At 36.8% G+C, this 17,088-nt stretch overlaps 1 pseudogene; it reads left to right on the top strand.

The window, feature by feature from the left end:
- Nucleotides 1–8,926, top strand: part of LOC149235761 (abscisic acid receptor PYL9 pseudogene) — a 32,891-nt pseudogene extending 23,965 nt beyond the window's left edge.
- Nucleotides 8,927–17,088: the final 8,162 nt, after the last annotated feature.

Below are 17,088 nucleotides of genomic sequence, written 5' to 3' on the forward strand. Positions count from 1 at the left end.
TAATTTAAATTAATTAATTAATTTAAATTAATTAATTAATTAAAATGATTTAATTAAAAAAAGTGAACATGGATAAACCCAACAATATTTGACAAATAATACATGTTGAAATGCCTTGGCAGCATAAAGAAAAGTGTTAGCAATAAGCTTTGAGGACAAATCTTTCGAAATGTTATGAATATAATTTGTAACAAATAAAAATAAAAATGAATAATCAAATAATGATTATGTTAAAATGTCGTTCACTTAAAGTGAAAAGGATTGTCTAAAGACATGGCCAATCATGAAAGGGCACCTGCCTAGTTATATAAGCAAGGCCTTATTGTAACATTTCTCATCACTTGTACATTTTTTTTATATATAATAAATTATTACTTACAAATACATTTGTATATTTTACATTAAATTCAACAAACTATAAGTTTTGTTGCTTCGCCAGATTTAAAGAGGAGTGTTGCAATTTGGGACCCGATCACATCAGAGCCCAATATTGGGGAGACTGACAGGAAGCCATATCAGATGACATAATATCGGAGGTCGGTGGCATCAAAACCATTTTAAATTTCTTTTCTAAAGTTTCCAATGAGGGGCTTCGATATCAGCTCGCACCTGGTCACAAAGACCTCAAAGGACAAAGGGAGCAGAGTTGGGCGGAGCCCCATAGTGCTAAGAAGGAATATTGGGGATTGAAAGCATCAAGATTCCTTGATAAAAAGTTTCGATGAAGGGGGATTCTGATATAGATTGGAACATATTCATGAGAGATCCACATAACCTAGAGCCAATGGAAGATTAGAAACATGAATGCTACAGACCATATCGAGGAGGAAAATATCGTAACTCTTGTGTAAGTCAATTTTGGAAAAGTTATGATAAAGAGGGCTTCCAATGGAGACTAGCGCTTGATCACAACATTACAAAAGAATCTGGCACAAAAACAAAGGCCCTAAGGACCCTTTCTCTCTCCTCAAAATTGGACACACAACAACAGGTAGTTGGTGCCAAGAAGTGACAGGGTAAATTATGTCAGCATGACGTGGAGGGTCAAGGACAGATGGCAATTTCTTTCAATGTTTTGGAGGGCCTTAAAGGACAAATATGGGTGATATGTGTCAACGCACAGGAGGCACCACGTGGAAATGAGATGTCAACATGATGTCACTTCAGAGGCCTAAATATCGGAGGAAGAGGCCATCATAACTCTTTTTAAATCTCTTTGTAAAACTTCCGATGAGGGGTGCTTCAATATCTACTAGCACTTGGTCACAAAGACCTTAAAGGACCAAGGGAATTGTTACACAGTATTTTGTCACACTTCCCGTCCCATATCCTGAAGTGTCAAAATGATGAAGTCTGTCAATGTACTCACCATGATCGAGAAGGATCTCGTAAGATCAGTCACACAGGTTTAGTTTTGTCCTCAACATTCAGTCTGGTGTCGTTCAGTTTCAACAATGTTGTTAATGGTTCAGGTTGTTGAGGTGATGTTAATGATTTTCATGGTGATGGTTTTATATCTGGTTGTCGACATTTGATTGTCATCTACCTCGTAGGATTTGCCATTACAGCTAATTAAATTGATGAAGTGGAATTAGATGTGGTTCTAATAGACATATGTGGAGTTGTCTTAGGAAGTCCATATCATTATGATCGTGATGCAGTATTTTACAGGAGAGAGCATAAATATCAGCTTAAGAAATATGGGGTTTACTTTATTGTTAGGGAACATCAAAGTAAAAATCGTTTGAATATTGTTCTAATCAGATGAAGTGATTAATAAGTTCAAATAAGAGATTTGTAATCATGTGTTTAAAGGAACAACATAACAATCAACATGATGCTTGTTCAGGTTATGAGTCTTAGCTTAAAGATAGTTTGATCAAAGAGGTAGAAACTTTTATAGTTCTATTAAAAGAAACCAAACATCTTACTCATAAGCGGGGAATACAACATGAATTACACTTGATGTCTAAAGCTCCTCTTCCTAATCTCAAAATGAATCAATTCAGTCTAAGTTTGGAGATTAACAGTTACAGGGATGTAGGTCAGTATTGGGGAAAGTCAGTGTTCAATTTCTCTTATATTGTGCCACCAATTCATGTTTCAAATAGTTTGGAAGTTAACAGTTACAGGGATGCAGGTCAGTATTGGGGAAAGTCAGTGTTCGATTTCTCTTGTATTGTGTCACCATTTCATATTTCAAACAATTTGGAAGCCTCTTTTCAAGTGGAGAGGAAGCCTATTTGTTTTCATATCAAAGCGTTTTCTAAAGCAGCGTCAAAGTATCTAAGGGAAACTTAGGCATCAGGGGAAAGTGATTATTAATGGAAACATCATTTAATGAATAAGGAAAAAGTGATTCAAACAAATCAACAACTAATTCAATACTTTCAAAACCAAACTAAGTTGTCGCAGTTTTCACCTTACAGTTTGATGGGTTTATGGTAGAAAGTTCACTTAGTAATCAGGAAGTAATAAAGTATGTTAAATCAAGTAGTTGGTTTGATGTCAAGAATATCTTTGATTGTCTCTGTCATTCCACAAAATAGATTGTTAATACATGTCAATGATATTGAACAATATCCTGTAGAGATTGTTTTCAAAGATGATTATGAATCACTAACTCATGGTATTTCGTGAAAAGAAATCAATTTCCATGTTCATAACGGGTTGTTTAACCATCGTCGCAAGTTGTGCATATTGCAGATGGAGGAAACATGTCACCAATTCAAAATGCGCCATGGTCAGCATCATCAGGGTCATCACTTGCAGGTGATTGATCGAATGTATTGGGACATCATGAGGACAAGGCGGAGAGTGAGGGAGCTCTACCCTCATTTACTATTTGTCTAGTCAAACTTTTGTGGTACAAAAACTTTCAAGTGGAGAGGATTGATGGAGGAAGATCTCATCAGATTAGTCACACAGGTTCAGTTTTGTTGTCAGCATTGATTCTGGTATGGTTCAGATTCGACAGTGTTGTTAATGGTTCAGGTTGTTCAGGTGATGTTAATGGTTTTCATGGTGATGGTTTTGTATCTGGTTTTCAACATGTGATTGTCGTCCACCTCGTAGGATTTCGTTGTCAACATGTTGGTTATCATTAGTCCACCAGGATATGGTTTGTCTTCCATGTTACCGGGTTTGGTTGTCGTTTTCAAGTTACGATTGTCGCAAATGTCACTTTGTGACAATTTAATGTAATTTTTTTTTTTTTTTTTTTTTTTTTTTTTTTTATGTAAGGCTAAAACCTATGACTAAACCCTAGCCTAAAAGCTATGGAGGAAAAAATAAAAAAATCTAAAGAGCTAAAACCCTAATACATTACCTCTATTCATTAAAACATGTATTAAACATACATTAAAATGCATTAGCAAACATAAAACCTAAGTCCTAAACCTTTTACCCTAGGTTCTAAACCTATCGGATATATTACAATCCAAACAATGTATTAAAACAATTCCAAATTAATACATTAAACCTAATGCTACAAACTCTCGACCTTTGTTAAAGCAATACAAAAGACATTGTAAAAAAATATAAATCATATACAGAGTCCCTAACCGTGGAGGAGACCGCAACAGGACCGCATGGTCATTTGAACTGAGGTTAGATAACTGTTGGGGTTATGTTAACCATTGGCTTGGAAACTATGCGGGGGTTGTAAACCATGTGAACAAGCAACTAGGGTTAAAAACGGCTGAGTGGGAGTCCACCTAACCATAACTGCGGTGGGAACTATTCCATGTGAGCAGTTGCAGGGATTAACCGTGAGGGTTAGCACCAGGAGTCAGGATCGTTAGCAGCACCACGTTGGATAGCTATCACATACAAACCGTCGACTGCAACCATCATGATAAACCACCAGGTGTATAACAATGGTTAGACTGCCCTGTTCACATGCGGGCGATCAACCTCCTCCGCCCGGTCAGCAAGACGACATGGTTTTAGTTTTAATATATGGTCCAATTGTGGGTTTTATGGTTGTTATTCGACATTAAACTAATGTGATGACCATGGTGTTATCCCTAAGGTGTCAAGACATGGATAGACCAAGGCCCAAGCACCAAAATTAGATCAAATGCATTCCTAAACTTGGTGGAGGGAGTTCGAATGCACTTGGTGGGTTTAAAAAGTCAGTCTACTTATTGAAGTGTGAGGAGAGTGGTTTTGGGTTTTTGTATGCAGGTTTTGGAGGTTATAGTTGATTTTGTTTTTAGTGTAACAGGAGCATCGAGAGTCAGAATTGGAAACCGTGACAGGCGTTGGAAATCTAGTTCAGAGAGATTTCTCATGATAGTGACTAGAAGTGTCTGTGTGCACATTCAATTTGGTCAAATTTCTGTTTAATTGACCTCCTTGGCTTCAATCCTAATAAAGCAGTCACGCATCTTGAAAGCGAACCCGGAGATGTAGTCCATTAAGGATGAACTCTGTAATCAATATTGTTGTCTGGTATCACTGTGTATTTGCTATTTCCACTACTGTCTTGCATCTTATTCATGTTTACTCATCTGTCGTAAAGATTTTTCGTCAAGCAGTTCTCATGGTTTCAACACTTTTAGTTAAACATTCTATTCATTAATGACTAGTCAATTCTACTTCAGTTTTTAACATATGATCATTTCAGATCATATAATTTGGTATTAGAGTAGGTTTCGTTTGTATAATTTTCCATTGAATGTTAACCAGGTCAAAGTCACAACGTGGAGAAGGAATCCTTGAGCAGATAGATCTAGAGATTAGAAAGTGACGAGTCGTTCATAAGTCGACCATGATAGGATCTGATGTAGGTGAAAATACTGAAACTAAGATGAGTGATGAATAGTTTCAGCAAGCATTCTTGACTATGTAGTCGATGTTGGGAGAACTCTACAAAGACAAGAAGGCAAGAGATGCTGCCTCTTCTTCAAAGACATCGAATAAGGACAAAGGTAAAGGAAAGGCTGATAAACCACCTTCACCTCCATCATCTCCATCATCATCATCATCTTATTCTTCTTCTTCTTCGAGTGAAAAATATGAAACAGAAAAGAAACCTAAGAAAACATCTCTTTTGAAACTTGATGTGAAATTTGAGTTACCTATTTATGATGGCGAAATGAATCCTGAAAAGCTAGATAACTGGATTAAGCAGTTAGAAGTGTATTGTCGTATTCGGAACATTTCCGATGATGAAACAGAAATTCAGTTAGCTACACTTAGAATGGGGGGAACAAATTTAATCTGGTGGGAAAGTAAAACTCTGATAGATGTAAAGCGAAAAGGAAAATTCATCTCTTCATGGTCTAAGTTTTTAAAAGCTCTTAGGAAACAATTTTATCCTTTAGGATACATGCAGCAAGTTATTATTGATTGGCGACACTTGAGGCAAGGTAAATGATAGAGTGTTTAGGATTTTACTCAGGAGTTCAGAAAGAAAGCATTGGCGTTTATTATTTCATTGGATACACGTGAAACTTTATTAAAATACATCGACAATTTACATTCATATTTGCAACATACATTATTGATTTTTAATCCTGATGACTTTGATGAAGTGTGTGTTCAGGCCATACATATTGAATCAGGTGCCAAACCATTCAATTTTTCATCACAATCATCCAAAGAGTTGGAAGTAAAAGATTCCAATGACAGTGAAGGGAAGAACAATTTGAAGAGAAAGAATCAACGATAGCTTAGAAGGAAAGACATACTTGTTCTCATTGCGAGAGAATCGGTCATGATGAATCTAAGTGTTGGAAACTTCATCCAAAACTTAAGCCCAAAAAGTTCCTTAAGGAGAAGGATGAAAAGAAGGCAATTGCAGTATTCCAACAGGATCTAGGTTCCAATTCAGGTGATGAAAGGAGGATAACTACTATGGCTACGACAGGTAAAACTTTTGACATTGGTTCAAGTTCGAATACTATTGCATCTTCATCAAACATAAATCCTTCAAATGAGGAAAAGAGTTGAATTATTTAACATAAGGATAACTTCTAAGCACACAAAGATAGATACAATGTTTGACAATAGATCACACGCTAATCTAATATCTGAATATTTAGTTAATAATTTGGGTTTTGAAGCACAAAATCACCCAAGACCTTACCCATTAGGATGGATAAATAAATCAACTAAGATAAAAGTCACCAAATAGTGTCGATTAATATTTTCCATTATAGCTAATTACAATGATGAAGTGGAACTAGATGTGGTTCTAATAGACATATGTGGAGTTGTCTTAAGAAGTCCTTATATTTATGATCGTGATGTAGTATTTTATAGGAGAGAGCATAAATATCAGCTTAAGGAATATGGGGTTGAATTTATTGTTAGGGCACATCAAAGAAAAAATCATTTGAATATTGTTGCTAATCAGATGAAGCGATTAATAAGTTCAAATAAGAGATTTGTAATCATGTGTGTAAAGGAACAACATAACAATCAACATGATGCTTGTTCAGGTTATGAGTCTCAATTTAAATATAGTTTGATTAAAGAGCTAGGAAATTTTCCAGTTCTATTAAAAGAAACCAAACATCTTACTCATAAGCAGGGAATACAACATGAATTACAATTGATGTCTAAAGCTCCTCTTCCTAATGTCAGAATGAATCAATTCAGTCCAAGTTTGGAAATTAATAGTTACAACGATGCATGTTAGTATTGGGGAAAGTCAGTGTTCAATTTCTCTTATATTGTGTCACCAATTCATGTTTCAAATAGTTTGGAAGTTAACAGTTATAGGGATGTAGGTTAGTATTGGGGAAAGTCAATTTTCAATTTCTCTTGTATTGTGTCACCATTTCATATTTCAAACAATTTGGAAGCCTCTTTTCAAGTGGAGAGGAAGCCCATTTGTTTTCATATCAAAACCTTCTCTAAAGTAGTGTCAAAGTATCTAAGGGAAAATTATGCAATAGGGGAAAGTGCTAATCAATGGAAACATCATTTAATGAATAAGGAAAAAGTGATTCAAACAAATCAATAGCTAATTCAATACTTTCAAAATCAAACTAAGTTGCAGCAGTTTTCACCTTACAGTTTGATGGATTTATGGCAGCAAGTTCACTTAGTAATCAGGAAGCATGAAAGTATATTAAACCAAGTAGATGGTTTGATGTCAAGAATATCTTTGATTGTATCTGTCATTCCACAAAATAGATTGTTAATACATGTCAATGGTATTGAACAATATCTTGTAGAGACTATTTTCAAAGATGATTATTAATCACTAACTCATGGTATTTCGTGGAAAGAAATCAATTGCCATGTTCATAATAGGTTGTTTAACCATCATCACAAGTTGTGCCTAATGCAGATGGAAGAAGCAGGTCCCCAATTCAAAATGTGCCATGGTCAGCGTTATCAGGGTCATCACTTGCATGTGATTGATCGAATCTATTGGTACATCATCAGGACAAGGTGGAGAGTGAGGAAGCTCTACCCTCATTTACTATTTGTTTAGTCAAAATTTTGTGGTCCAAGAGCTTTGAAGTGGAGAGGATTGATCCAGGAGGATCTCGTCAGATCAGTCATATAGGTTCAATTTCGCCATCAACATTCAGTTCAGTGTCATTCAATTTCAACAGTGTTGTTAATGGTTTAGGTTGTTCAGGCGATGTTAATGGTTTTCATGGTGATGGTTTTGTATCTGGTTTTCGACATGTTATGGTCATCCACCTCATAGGATTTCATTGTCGACATGTTGGTTGTCTTCAGTCCGCCAGGATATGGTTTGTCTTCCATGTTTCCAGGTTTGTTTGTCGTCTTCAAGTTACGATTGTCGCAAAGGTCACTTTGTGACAATTTGATGTAAAAGATTTTTTTTGTAAGGCTAAAACCTATGACTAAACCCTAGCCCTAAAAGCTATGGAGAAAAGCATAAAAAAACCTAAAGACCTAAAACCCTAATACATTACCTCTACGCATTAAAACATGTATTAAACATACATTAAAATGCATTAACAAACATAAAACCTAAGTCCTAAACCTTTTACCCTAGGTTCTAAACCTATCGGATATATTACAATCCAAACCATGTATTAAAACAATTCCAAATTAATACATAAAACCTAATGCTACAAACTCTCGGCCTTTGTTAAGCAATACAAAAAACATTGTAAAAAAATATAAATCATATACACAGTCCCTAACTGCAGAGGAGACCGCAGTGGGACTGCATGGTCATGTGAACGAAGGTCGAATAACCATCGTGGTTATGCTAACCACCAGATTGGAAATCACACGAGGGTTTTAAACCATGTGAATAGGCAGTCAGGGTTACAAATGATGGAGCAAGGGTCTACCTAAGTAACCGCGGCGGGAACTATGCCATGTGAGAAGCTACGGGGATTAACCATTAGGGTTAGCGCCAGGAGTCATGACTGTTAGCAACACTGTGTTTGATAGTTGTCGCATAAAAATCGTCGACTGCAACCGTCAAGATAAACCACCAGGTGTATAATAATGGTTAGATTTCCCTATTCACATGTGGGCAGTTAACCTCCTCTGCCTGGTCAGCAAGTCACCACGGTTTCAGTTTTAATATATGGTCCAATTGTGGGTTTTATGTTTTTTATTTGACATTAAACTACTGCGATGACCGTGGTGTTATCCCTGCGGTGTCAAGACATGGATAGACCGAGGCCCAAGAACACAAATTAGATCAAATGCATTCCTAAACTCGATGGAGGGAGTTTGAATACACCTAGTGGGTTTAAAAAGGTAGTCTGCTCATTGAAGTGTGAGGAAAGTGGTTTTGGGTTTTTGTATGCAGGTTCTGGAGGTTATAGTTGATTTTGTTTTCAGTGTGACAAGAGCATCTGGAGTCGGAATTGGAATCCATGATAGGCATTGGAAAGCGGGTTTAGAGAGATTTCTCATGACAGTGACCAGAAGTGCCTGTGTGCACATTCAGTTTGGTCAAATTGTTGTATAATCGACCTCCTTGTTTTCAATCTTATTAAAGCAATCGCCCATCTTAAAAGCAGACCCGAAGACGTAGTGCATTAAGGACAGACTCTGTAATCAATCTTTTTGTCTTATCGTCGTGTATTTGCTATTTTCACTATTGTCTTATATCTTATTCTTGTTTACTCATCTGTCGTAAGGTCTTTTACTCAAGCAATTCTCACGGTTTCAACACTTTCAGTTAAACATTCTATTCATTAATGGCTAATCAATTCTACTTCAATTTTTAGCATATGATCATTTTAGATCACACCATGAAACACATACATAAATATCCCTGAAGAAGAGAAGAAAACCCACCCTGAGAGAATTGTGAAGAAGTTTTCCTGAAACCCTAGTTTTTAGGATTAACATGCTTTGCACTACTCTTGACCTATGCTGATGGTTTGTTGCAATATGTTGACCTAGCGCTACTAGCGTGGCTTTTGATAGGAAAACCCGTGCTAAACCTCTTATGGAAGTTTTTCCTAAAGTGGAGGAGAAGCTTCTCTTACTAGAAGCCCTGAGAAGGGCGAGCTGGATATTGTTGAATGAGGATATGGCCAAGTTATCCCCTTTTGAGTCTTTGATCCTACCTTTAGGGATCTTCCCCTTAAGATGTGGACCTTATTCCCGTTTCTTGGATCCATAAATCTCTCTCCTTCCCTATAAATGAAATCCCTTCTATCCCCAACTGGTTGGTCATTTGCATTCTTATGATGAAACTATGCTTAAATGTTGCCCATCTAACGAAGGAGAAGGAGTGTTTGAAGGTCTTGGCTTGGACTTGGAAATCCACCAAAAAGGAGGATTCGAACATCAAGGCACCTATGGTTGTATGATTCCCTCATTTCTATTAATAAATACATCATGTGTTTACTTTCCATAAGTGTATAAATCATTATTCATTTAGCATGATGTTGCTTTATATGTCATGTAGTTCATGTTAGAATGAATTATGCTATCTATGCTTATGTCTTTCTTGTTTGATCTTCCTTGTAGGTACTCATCCATAATGGCGTAAAGAGGATTGATCCTAGAAGCGAGAAGGTTGAGGATGGCATCAACGAGTGCTTAACATCAGAGTGAGGCAGGTTATTGCACTTGTTTATCTGTTTTTTTACTAGATCCTCTCATAGGACTAGAGAGATCGCTTATGTCTACAAAAGGGATTGTCTTCACAATAGGTATTGAGCTGGTTAGAGCACCCAAGTGCTAAGGAGAAATATCAAAGGTTGAAAGTATCAAAACCCTTTCAGAAAGGGTTACGAGGAAGAGGGCTTCTGATATAGATAGTGCTCGGTCATGACCATCCATAAAACCAAAGGTGAAGTATGAATAAAAAAGAGAGATAAGCACCAATAAGAGCATAAAAGGTTTTAGTACATACCTCTGAGCTTGAGGTCACGACACCCAGTCCCATGGGATAGAAAGGAAAAGGGAAAATAGAAAACAAACTTGAAGGCATTAGAAATTTGTGATTTCAATAGGCTAATTAAAATAAAGTTAAGAGATGCATCAGGTTTTGATGGTATAGTCAGGAGTGTAGGAAAGTGGATGGGTCAGTAGTTATGATTACAGAGCATCGCCAAGGCCACCACAACTGATCGCTTCTAGCTCTAGAAATTGGGGAACTCAAATAGTTAAGGGAGAAAGCGACAAGTGTATTGGTCGGTAACTGCGAAGGAAAACTATGGCAGAAACATGGCCTGATCAAAGGAAATCATAGGAAATGGCATGGAGATATGTTTCTATGAACATCATTCAGGTTTACAAAATTTTGTGATTATGTCATTTCCCTATTTTAAAGAAGGAATCAAATTTGTTGTAATCATTTGGGAAACAAACCCTATGCATGTCGAGATAACTAGTCGATTAGACAACTAGGGCATCACTGAGATATTTTGTAACTATTGTTTTAAGCCTCCCATCTCCTTATAAATAGGGGGAATAAAATCATTTGAAAGGTTCCTAAATTCTACATTCTAGAGGTTAGAATTCTGCTTTTACAAGTTCTGAGCTTTGTTTGTAAAAAAAGCGATTCCAATTTTTGTTTAATTTGCTTGTTCATGAGGTGCTCAGGCTTATAAAAATGTTAACTATGATGGACTGGTGATTTGGAATCTATCTTCAAAGATTAATGATGCAGTTCTATTGATTCCAAGTGGAGTAATGTGCAGTATGTTTTCCCCTCTGTATACCATTTCATGTATGTTTATCCTCCTATGTATTCCTGAGCATGAGATCTTTCCGCTACAATATGCATTGAGGCTCTGACTAGAACTCTCCTTCTTGCTCCACCTGCAATACAAAACAATGAATAACATGATCAACATCCTTTATATAGTTCTTAAGCAATGAAATATGGAAACATCATGGAATTTCACTGTTGGAGGCAGCACAAGTCAATATGCCACTTGTCCATTCCTCTCAAGGTTATCGAAAGGCCTGCAATACCGTGGTGCCAACTTGGCACATGAACCAATCCTCAAAGATATTTTCTTGGGCTTGATGCACAAATACACATGCTCCCCAACCTGAAACTCCTTAAGCACCTTGTGTTGATCCACATAACTCTTTGTTTTGAAACCAGCTCAAGAAAAGATAGAAAAGAAAGATCAACGCCTTAGAATTCAGCCTCTTCGAGGGGGCAACCTCCTTTACATTACATAAATGAATAATTATTGGATGATACAAATGACAAAACCTCCTTTCTATATATAGGAGTCTAAGGAGTTACAATATAATCCAGTCGAACTAACAATAATAATAGAAAGCCATAAAAATAACAATAGAGGGATTCTATGGGGCACAGAAATAAAAATATGGGGGTAATAGGGGCACAAAAATATAAATAAGGCGTATAACTACAATAGTAATGGGGTAATCACTAGTATTATAGGGACCCAACATGCCCCTCTCCTTCAAAAAAGTGTTGTCCTCAACGCTTGAGCAGTTCTGGATACTTCTTCATAAAATTCTCATCCTCCCATGTGGAATCTTCAGCGGATAAGTTCTTCCACTTGATAAGATACTCTGAAATTGATCAATTTCGTAGCTGTCGAGTTCTTGTTTCTGTGACTGCTTTCGGTTCCAATATAATTTTTCCTTCCTTGTCAAGTTCTGGCAATATTGTTTGAACTGTGAGCTTGTCGCCTATAACCTTCTTTAAACATGAAACATGGAAAACTGGGTGCAATCGAGAAGCTGCAGGAAGCTCCAATTTGTATGCCATAGTACCAATCTTTTGCAACACCTTGTACGGACCATAATACTTTGGTGATAATTTATTATCCTTCTTAGCTTGCTTTAGGGACATTTGCTTATATGGTTGTAGCCGTAGGAATACCCAATCACCTACATCAAAAATTCTTTCACTGCAATGTTGATCTGCCTGTTGTTTCATTCTATTTTGTGCCAACACGAGGTTATCCTTTAAGAGTTGGAGGACTTGTTGTTGATGTTTGATGTGATGTTCAACTGCCTGAACCTTAGAATTTTCTCTTAAATATGATGTGATTGATGGTGGTTGGTAACCATAAAGTGCCATAAATGGGGTCATTTTTGTTGCTGTATGGAAGGAAGTGTTATACCACCATTCAGGCAGAGGCAACCATTTGACCCATTATGTATGTTTATTAGATACAAAGCAACGAAGATATCCTTCCAAACATTTCTTTACTATCTCAGTTTTCCCATCAGATTGAGGATGATAAGATGAGCTATGAGCTAACTGAGTACCAAGACAAGAAAATAATTCTGTCCAAAAATTTCCAGTGAAAATGGGATCTCTGTCACTTACAATAATCTTTGGGTTTCCATGTAGCTTTTGAACTGTTTCCATAAATGCAGTAGAAACTGTACTGGCTTTAAATGGATGTGATAATGCACAAAAGTGTGCATACATGGTAAGCTGTCAACTACCACCATGATGACACTCTTTCCCTCAGAATTGGGTAAACCTGTGATAAAATCCATTGAAACCTCCTCCCAACGTTGGCTTGGAATGGATAAAGGTTGTAATAGACCCGGTGTCTTAATTGTTTCAACTTTATTTTGTTGGCAAACCAAACATTCCGCCACAAACTTTTGAATATCTGATTTAAGGCCATCCCAAAAAAATTCCTTCTTAACCTGGTGGTAAGTTTTTAAAAATCCTGAGTGCCCTCCTAAGGGATAAGTGTGCAATTCCATAAGAATCTTTTGTTTTAGCTGGGAATTCTTACAGAGGTATAAGCGATCTTTGTACCATAACGAATCATTTTGCTAGCTAAATGTATCAGAAGTACTGGAATCTTGTTGTAGCTTTCGAATAAGTGCCCACACTTCTTCGTCATTCTTCCATTCCTCCTTTGCTTGGTTTATCCAATCTGGTTGGATAATAGAAATGGCACACAACAATGCTTCCATATCTTCATCCTTTCTTGAGAGTGCATCTGCGACCACATTTTGCTTCCCTTTTTTGTAGATGATTTCAAAGTCATAACCCAACATCTTTGTGACCCACTTTTGTTGCTCTTCAGAGGATAATATTTGTTCTAAAAATTATTTAAGGCTATCATGATCCGTTTTTACCTTGAAGTGTCTTCCCATTAGGTAGGGTCGCCATTTCTTAAGTGCATGGAGTATTGCCAACATTTCCTTCTCATAAATAGCTTTTCTTAAAAAATTTGCCTTGATTGGATGACTTTCAAAAGCAATGGGTCTTTCATATTGCATTAGAACAGCACCAATTCCATTTCCTAAAGCATCACATTCCACAATAAAGGTTTTTGTGAAGTCCGGTGTAGCTAAGACCGGTTCTTGGCACATTGCCTCTTTAAGATGTTTAAAGGCCTTTGTTGCTTCCGGAGTCCATGAAAATGAATCTTTATTCAATAATGTTGTTAGAGGTGCTGCTATTCTCCCATAATTCTTAACGAACCTGTGATAATACCCTATCAACCCAAGAAATCCTCGCAGATGCTTTATGGATGTGGGGATTTTCCATTCCTTAATGGCTTTAATTTTGCTAGGGTCTACCTTAAATCCTTCATGAGATACAATATGACCCAAATATTCCACCTCCTGGACTCCAAAGAAACATTTGGATCTTTTTGCATATAATTGTTTCTCCTCCAATAGTTGTAGCACCTTGTCAACATGTTCTACATGATCCTTCCAAGACTTGTTGTAGATTAGTATATCATCAAAAAATACTAACACAAATTTTCTAAGGAATGGATTGAAAATTGAATTCATCAAACCTTGAAATGTTGAAGGTGCATTGGTAAGGCCAAAAGGCATGACCAAAAATTCATAATGACCCTCATGAGTTCTAAATGCCATTTTCAGAATGTCTTCAATCTTCATTATGATTTTATGATATCCCGAACGAAGATCCAACTTGGTGAAGTAAATTGATGCATGCAATTCATCCAGTAATTCATCAATGACAGGAATGGGGAACTTATCTTTAATAGTGATCTTGTTGAGCTCCCTATAATCTGGACACATGCGCCATGATCCATCCTTCTTGTGCACCAATACTACCAGAGCTGAGAAAGAACTTTGACTTGGTTGAATTATACCAGCCTCTAGCATTTCTGCAACCATACATTCAATTTCACTTTTTTGGACATATGGATATCTGTACGGCCTGATGTTTGGAGGAACACCTCCTGGAATCATATGAATAGCATGATCATGATCACACATAGGTGGGAGACCTTTGGGAGTCTCAAATACCTTGGAATGATTGTCTAGGACTTTTTGGAGATCTGGATAAATAGATGATTCCAATGTGGAAACATCTAGCGAACATAATTGTGAAATTACACCGCTTTGCTCCTTTTTTAGAAGCTTTGTCATGCCATTAGAGTTGATTATCTTTCCTGGTTTCCCTGCAATACCCCTTAATTCCACTTCCTTTCCTTCCACATAAAATTTCATGAAAAGTTCTTGAAAATTAAAAGCTATTGTACCCAAGGATTGTAGCCATTGGACTCCTAGTACAACATCAGCATCTCCCATTGGAATGGAAAGCATTGGGCTAGTCAATACATATTCTCCCATGGATAGCTTGATATTATGGCACTTTCCAGAACAATTTATTTTTCCTCCATTTGCAATCATCACTTGACACTCTGGTGCTGGATATAGGAAGCAATTCAATTCTTTTGCTAGCCTACAATGAATAAAATTGTGGGTGCTTCGTGAATCAATCAACACTATTACCTTTTTCTTCTTGATTTGTCCTTCTATCTTGATGGTTTGAGGAGTGGTAATTCTCGCCAATGCATTACAAGATATGGTCGGATTTATTTGTTCTTCATCTAGGCTTTGTTCCTGAAATATATCCTCTTCTTTTGACCTTTCTTGCTCCTTTTCTTCTTCCTCTTCACAATCTATGTAGAATAATTTCTTCTCAGCACACTTATGACCTTTTGTGTATTTTCTATCACAATTGTAACAAAGCCCTTTTGCTCTTTTTTCTTCCAATTGTTGTGGTGTCAACCTTGTAGGTTGTGGAGGACTATGGGCAACAACACTTCTGTCTTTATAGTTGTGAATGGTATGCTTCCTAGTTGCCATAATTTTGCTTTCCATTCTTCTTGCTAACCTGAATGCCTTCTCTAATGAATCAGGTTCCCAAAGGCACACATCATGTTGGATATTATCCTTTATGCTCCTCTGGAATATCTTTTACCCTTATGTTCAATTTTTGGAACTCCTCAATGTGCTCCATTATTGAACCCTTTTGTTTGAGACTTATCAATTGGCTAAAAAAAGTATTGCTTTTTGTATCCTCATAATGTGCTATCAATTCTTCCGTAAAAATTGCCCAAGTGATAAATTGTTTACGAGAACAAAGCCATTGATACCATACAAACTGATTTGGTTCCAAATATAAAGTTGCCATACGTACCTTTTGTGTGTTTTTCACATTATTGAGATCGAAGAATTGCTCCATCTGTAATATCCATGTGGCGGGATCCTTGCCATCAAAATTCCTCATATCGATTTTTGGAACATGGTGAGTCTTCGATCCAATATTAGAGTCTATGGATTCATGATTAACATTTATTTTGTTCTAATCATGAGTTTCCTTTAGTACTCTTTCACCCTTAGTGACCATTTCTTGTAGCAACTTTTTCATATTTATCTTCAATTCTTCCATCTTATCATCCATTCCATCAATTTTAGTGTCCATGCCATTCACCTTAGCTTACATGCCATCCATCTTAGCTTCTATGCCTTTCTTTAAACAGTCCATCTTAGCTTCTACACCTTTCTTTAAACCATCCATCTTAGCTTCTACATCTTTCTTTAAACCATCCATCTTAGATTCTGTTCCTTTTTGTGCAAGGGACAGTTGTTGCACTTGGTCTTGTAATTTTGATATATCATGTTGCATTTCTTCCTCTTCTTCATGAGTCATGCTAGAGCTTTCAGGTTCCTTCTTAGGTGTTTGCATTTTCTTTCCTCGGGGCATTAGTTAATGATAATAATGCTCTACTATGCCCTTTGAATTCCTTCAAAATAAATTTTCAAACCAAGATTAAGCAAAAATTTAAAAAAATCTACACACCGTTTTTCACTTTGTAGGAGCTTGATATTGCCTCTGATGTATCTCTGTACTTTCCTATCATCTAGTTCTGAAATTGTGACCTGTAGTAGCTCTTTGTGTCCTCTTTCCAATTCCACAAGTCTGATCTAAATTGGATTCTCCAAGAAAGCGTTATGCACAATCTCCCAAGATGACCTAATTATAGACCTTTCGAGAAGAGTGCACTTGTATGAAGTGCCACGTGTACAATTTTCGACCTCTGGTTCTGAAGCAGATATAAAAGAAACAACAGTCCGTCCTCTTTCTGTACCTTCTTACGAAATTTCAATTCGATCCCCAGATAGAAAGTTATGACGATTTTCCCTAGGTCACCTGTTTTGAATGTAATTCAGGAGTCTGTAAAAAGACCAACTTCCTCAGAGCATATCTCTGCAAATATCGTGCACAAAGATCTGAAATTGGGACCCAAGCTTCAGCACGATTTGTTTTCAAATGGGTTTTTTTTGCGACTTCTGAAACGTCACAGAAACAATGTTATAGTGAAAATGCCACGATGACCTGTTTGGAGCAGCGAAACCCTAGAATCCAAAGCTCTGATACCA

The sequence above is a fragment of the Pinus tabuliformis genome, chromosome 8 (genome assembly GCF_031772625.1).
Source record: "Pinus tabuliformis cultivar Carrire ecotype Pingquan chromosome 8, CPIR1, whole genome shotgun sequence".
Lineage (NCBI taxonomy): Eukaryota > Viridiplantae > Streptophyta > Pinopsida > Pinales > Pinaceae > Pinus > Pinus tabuliformis.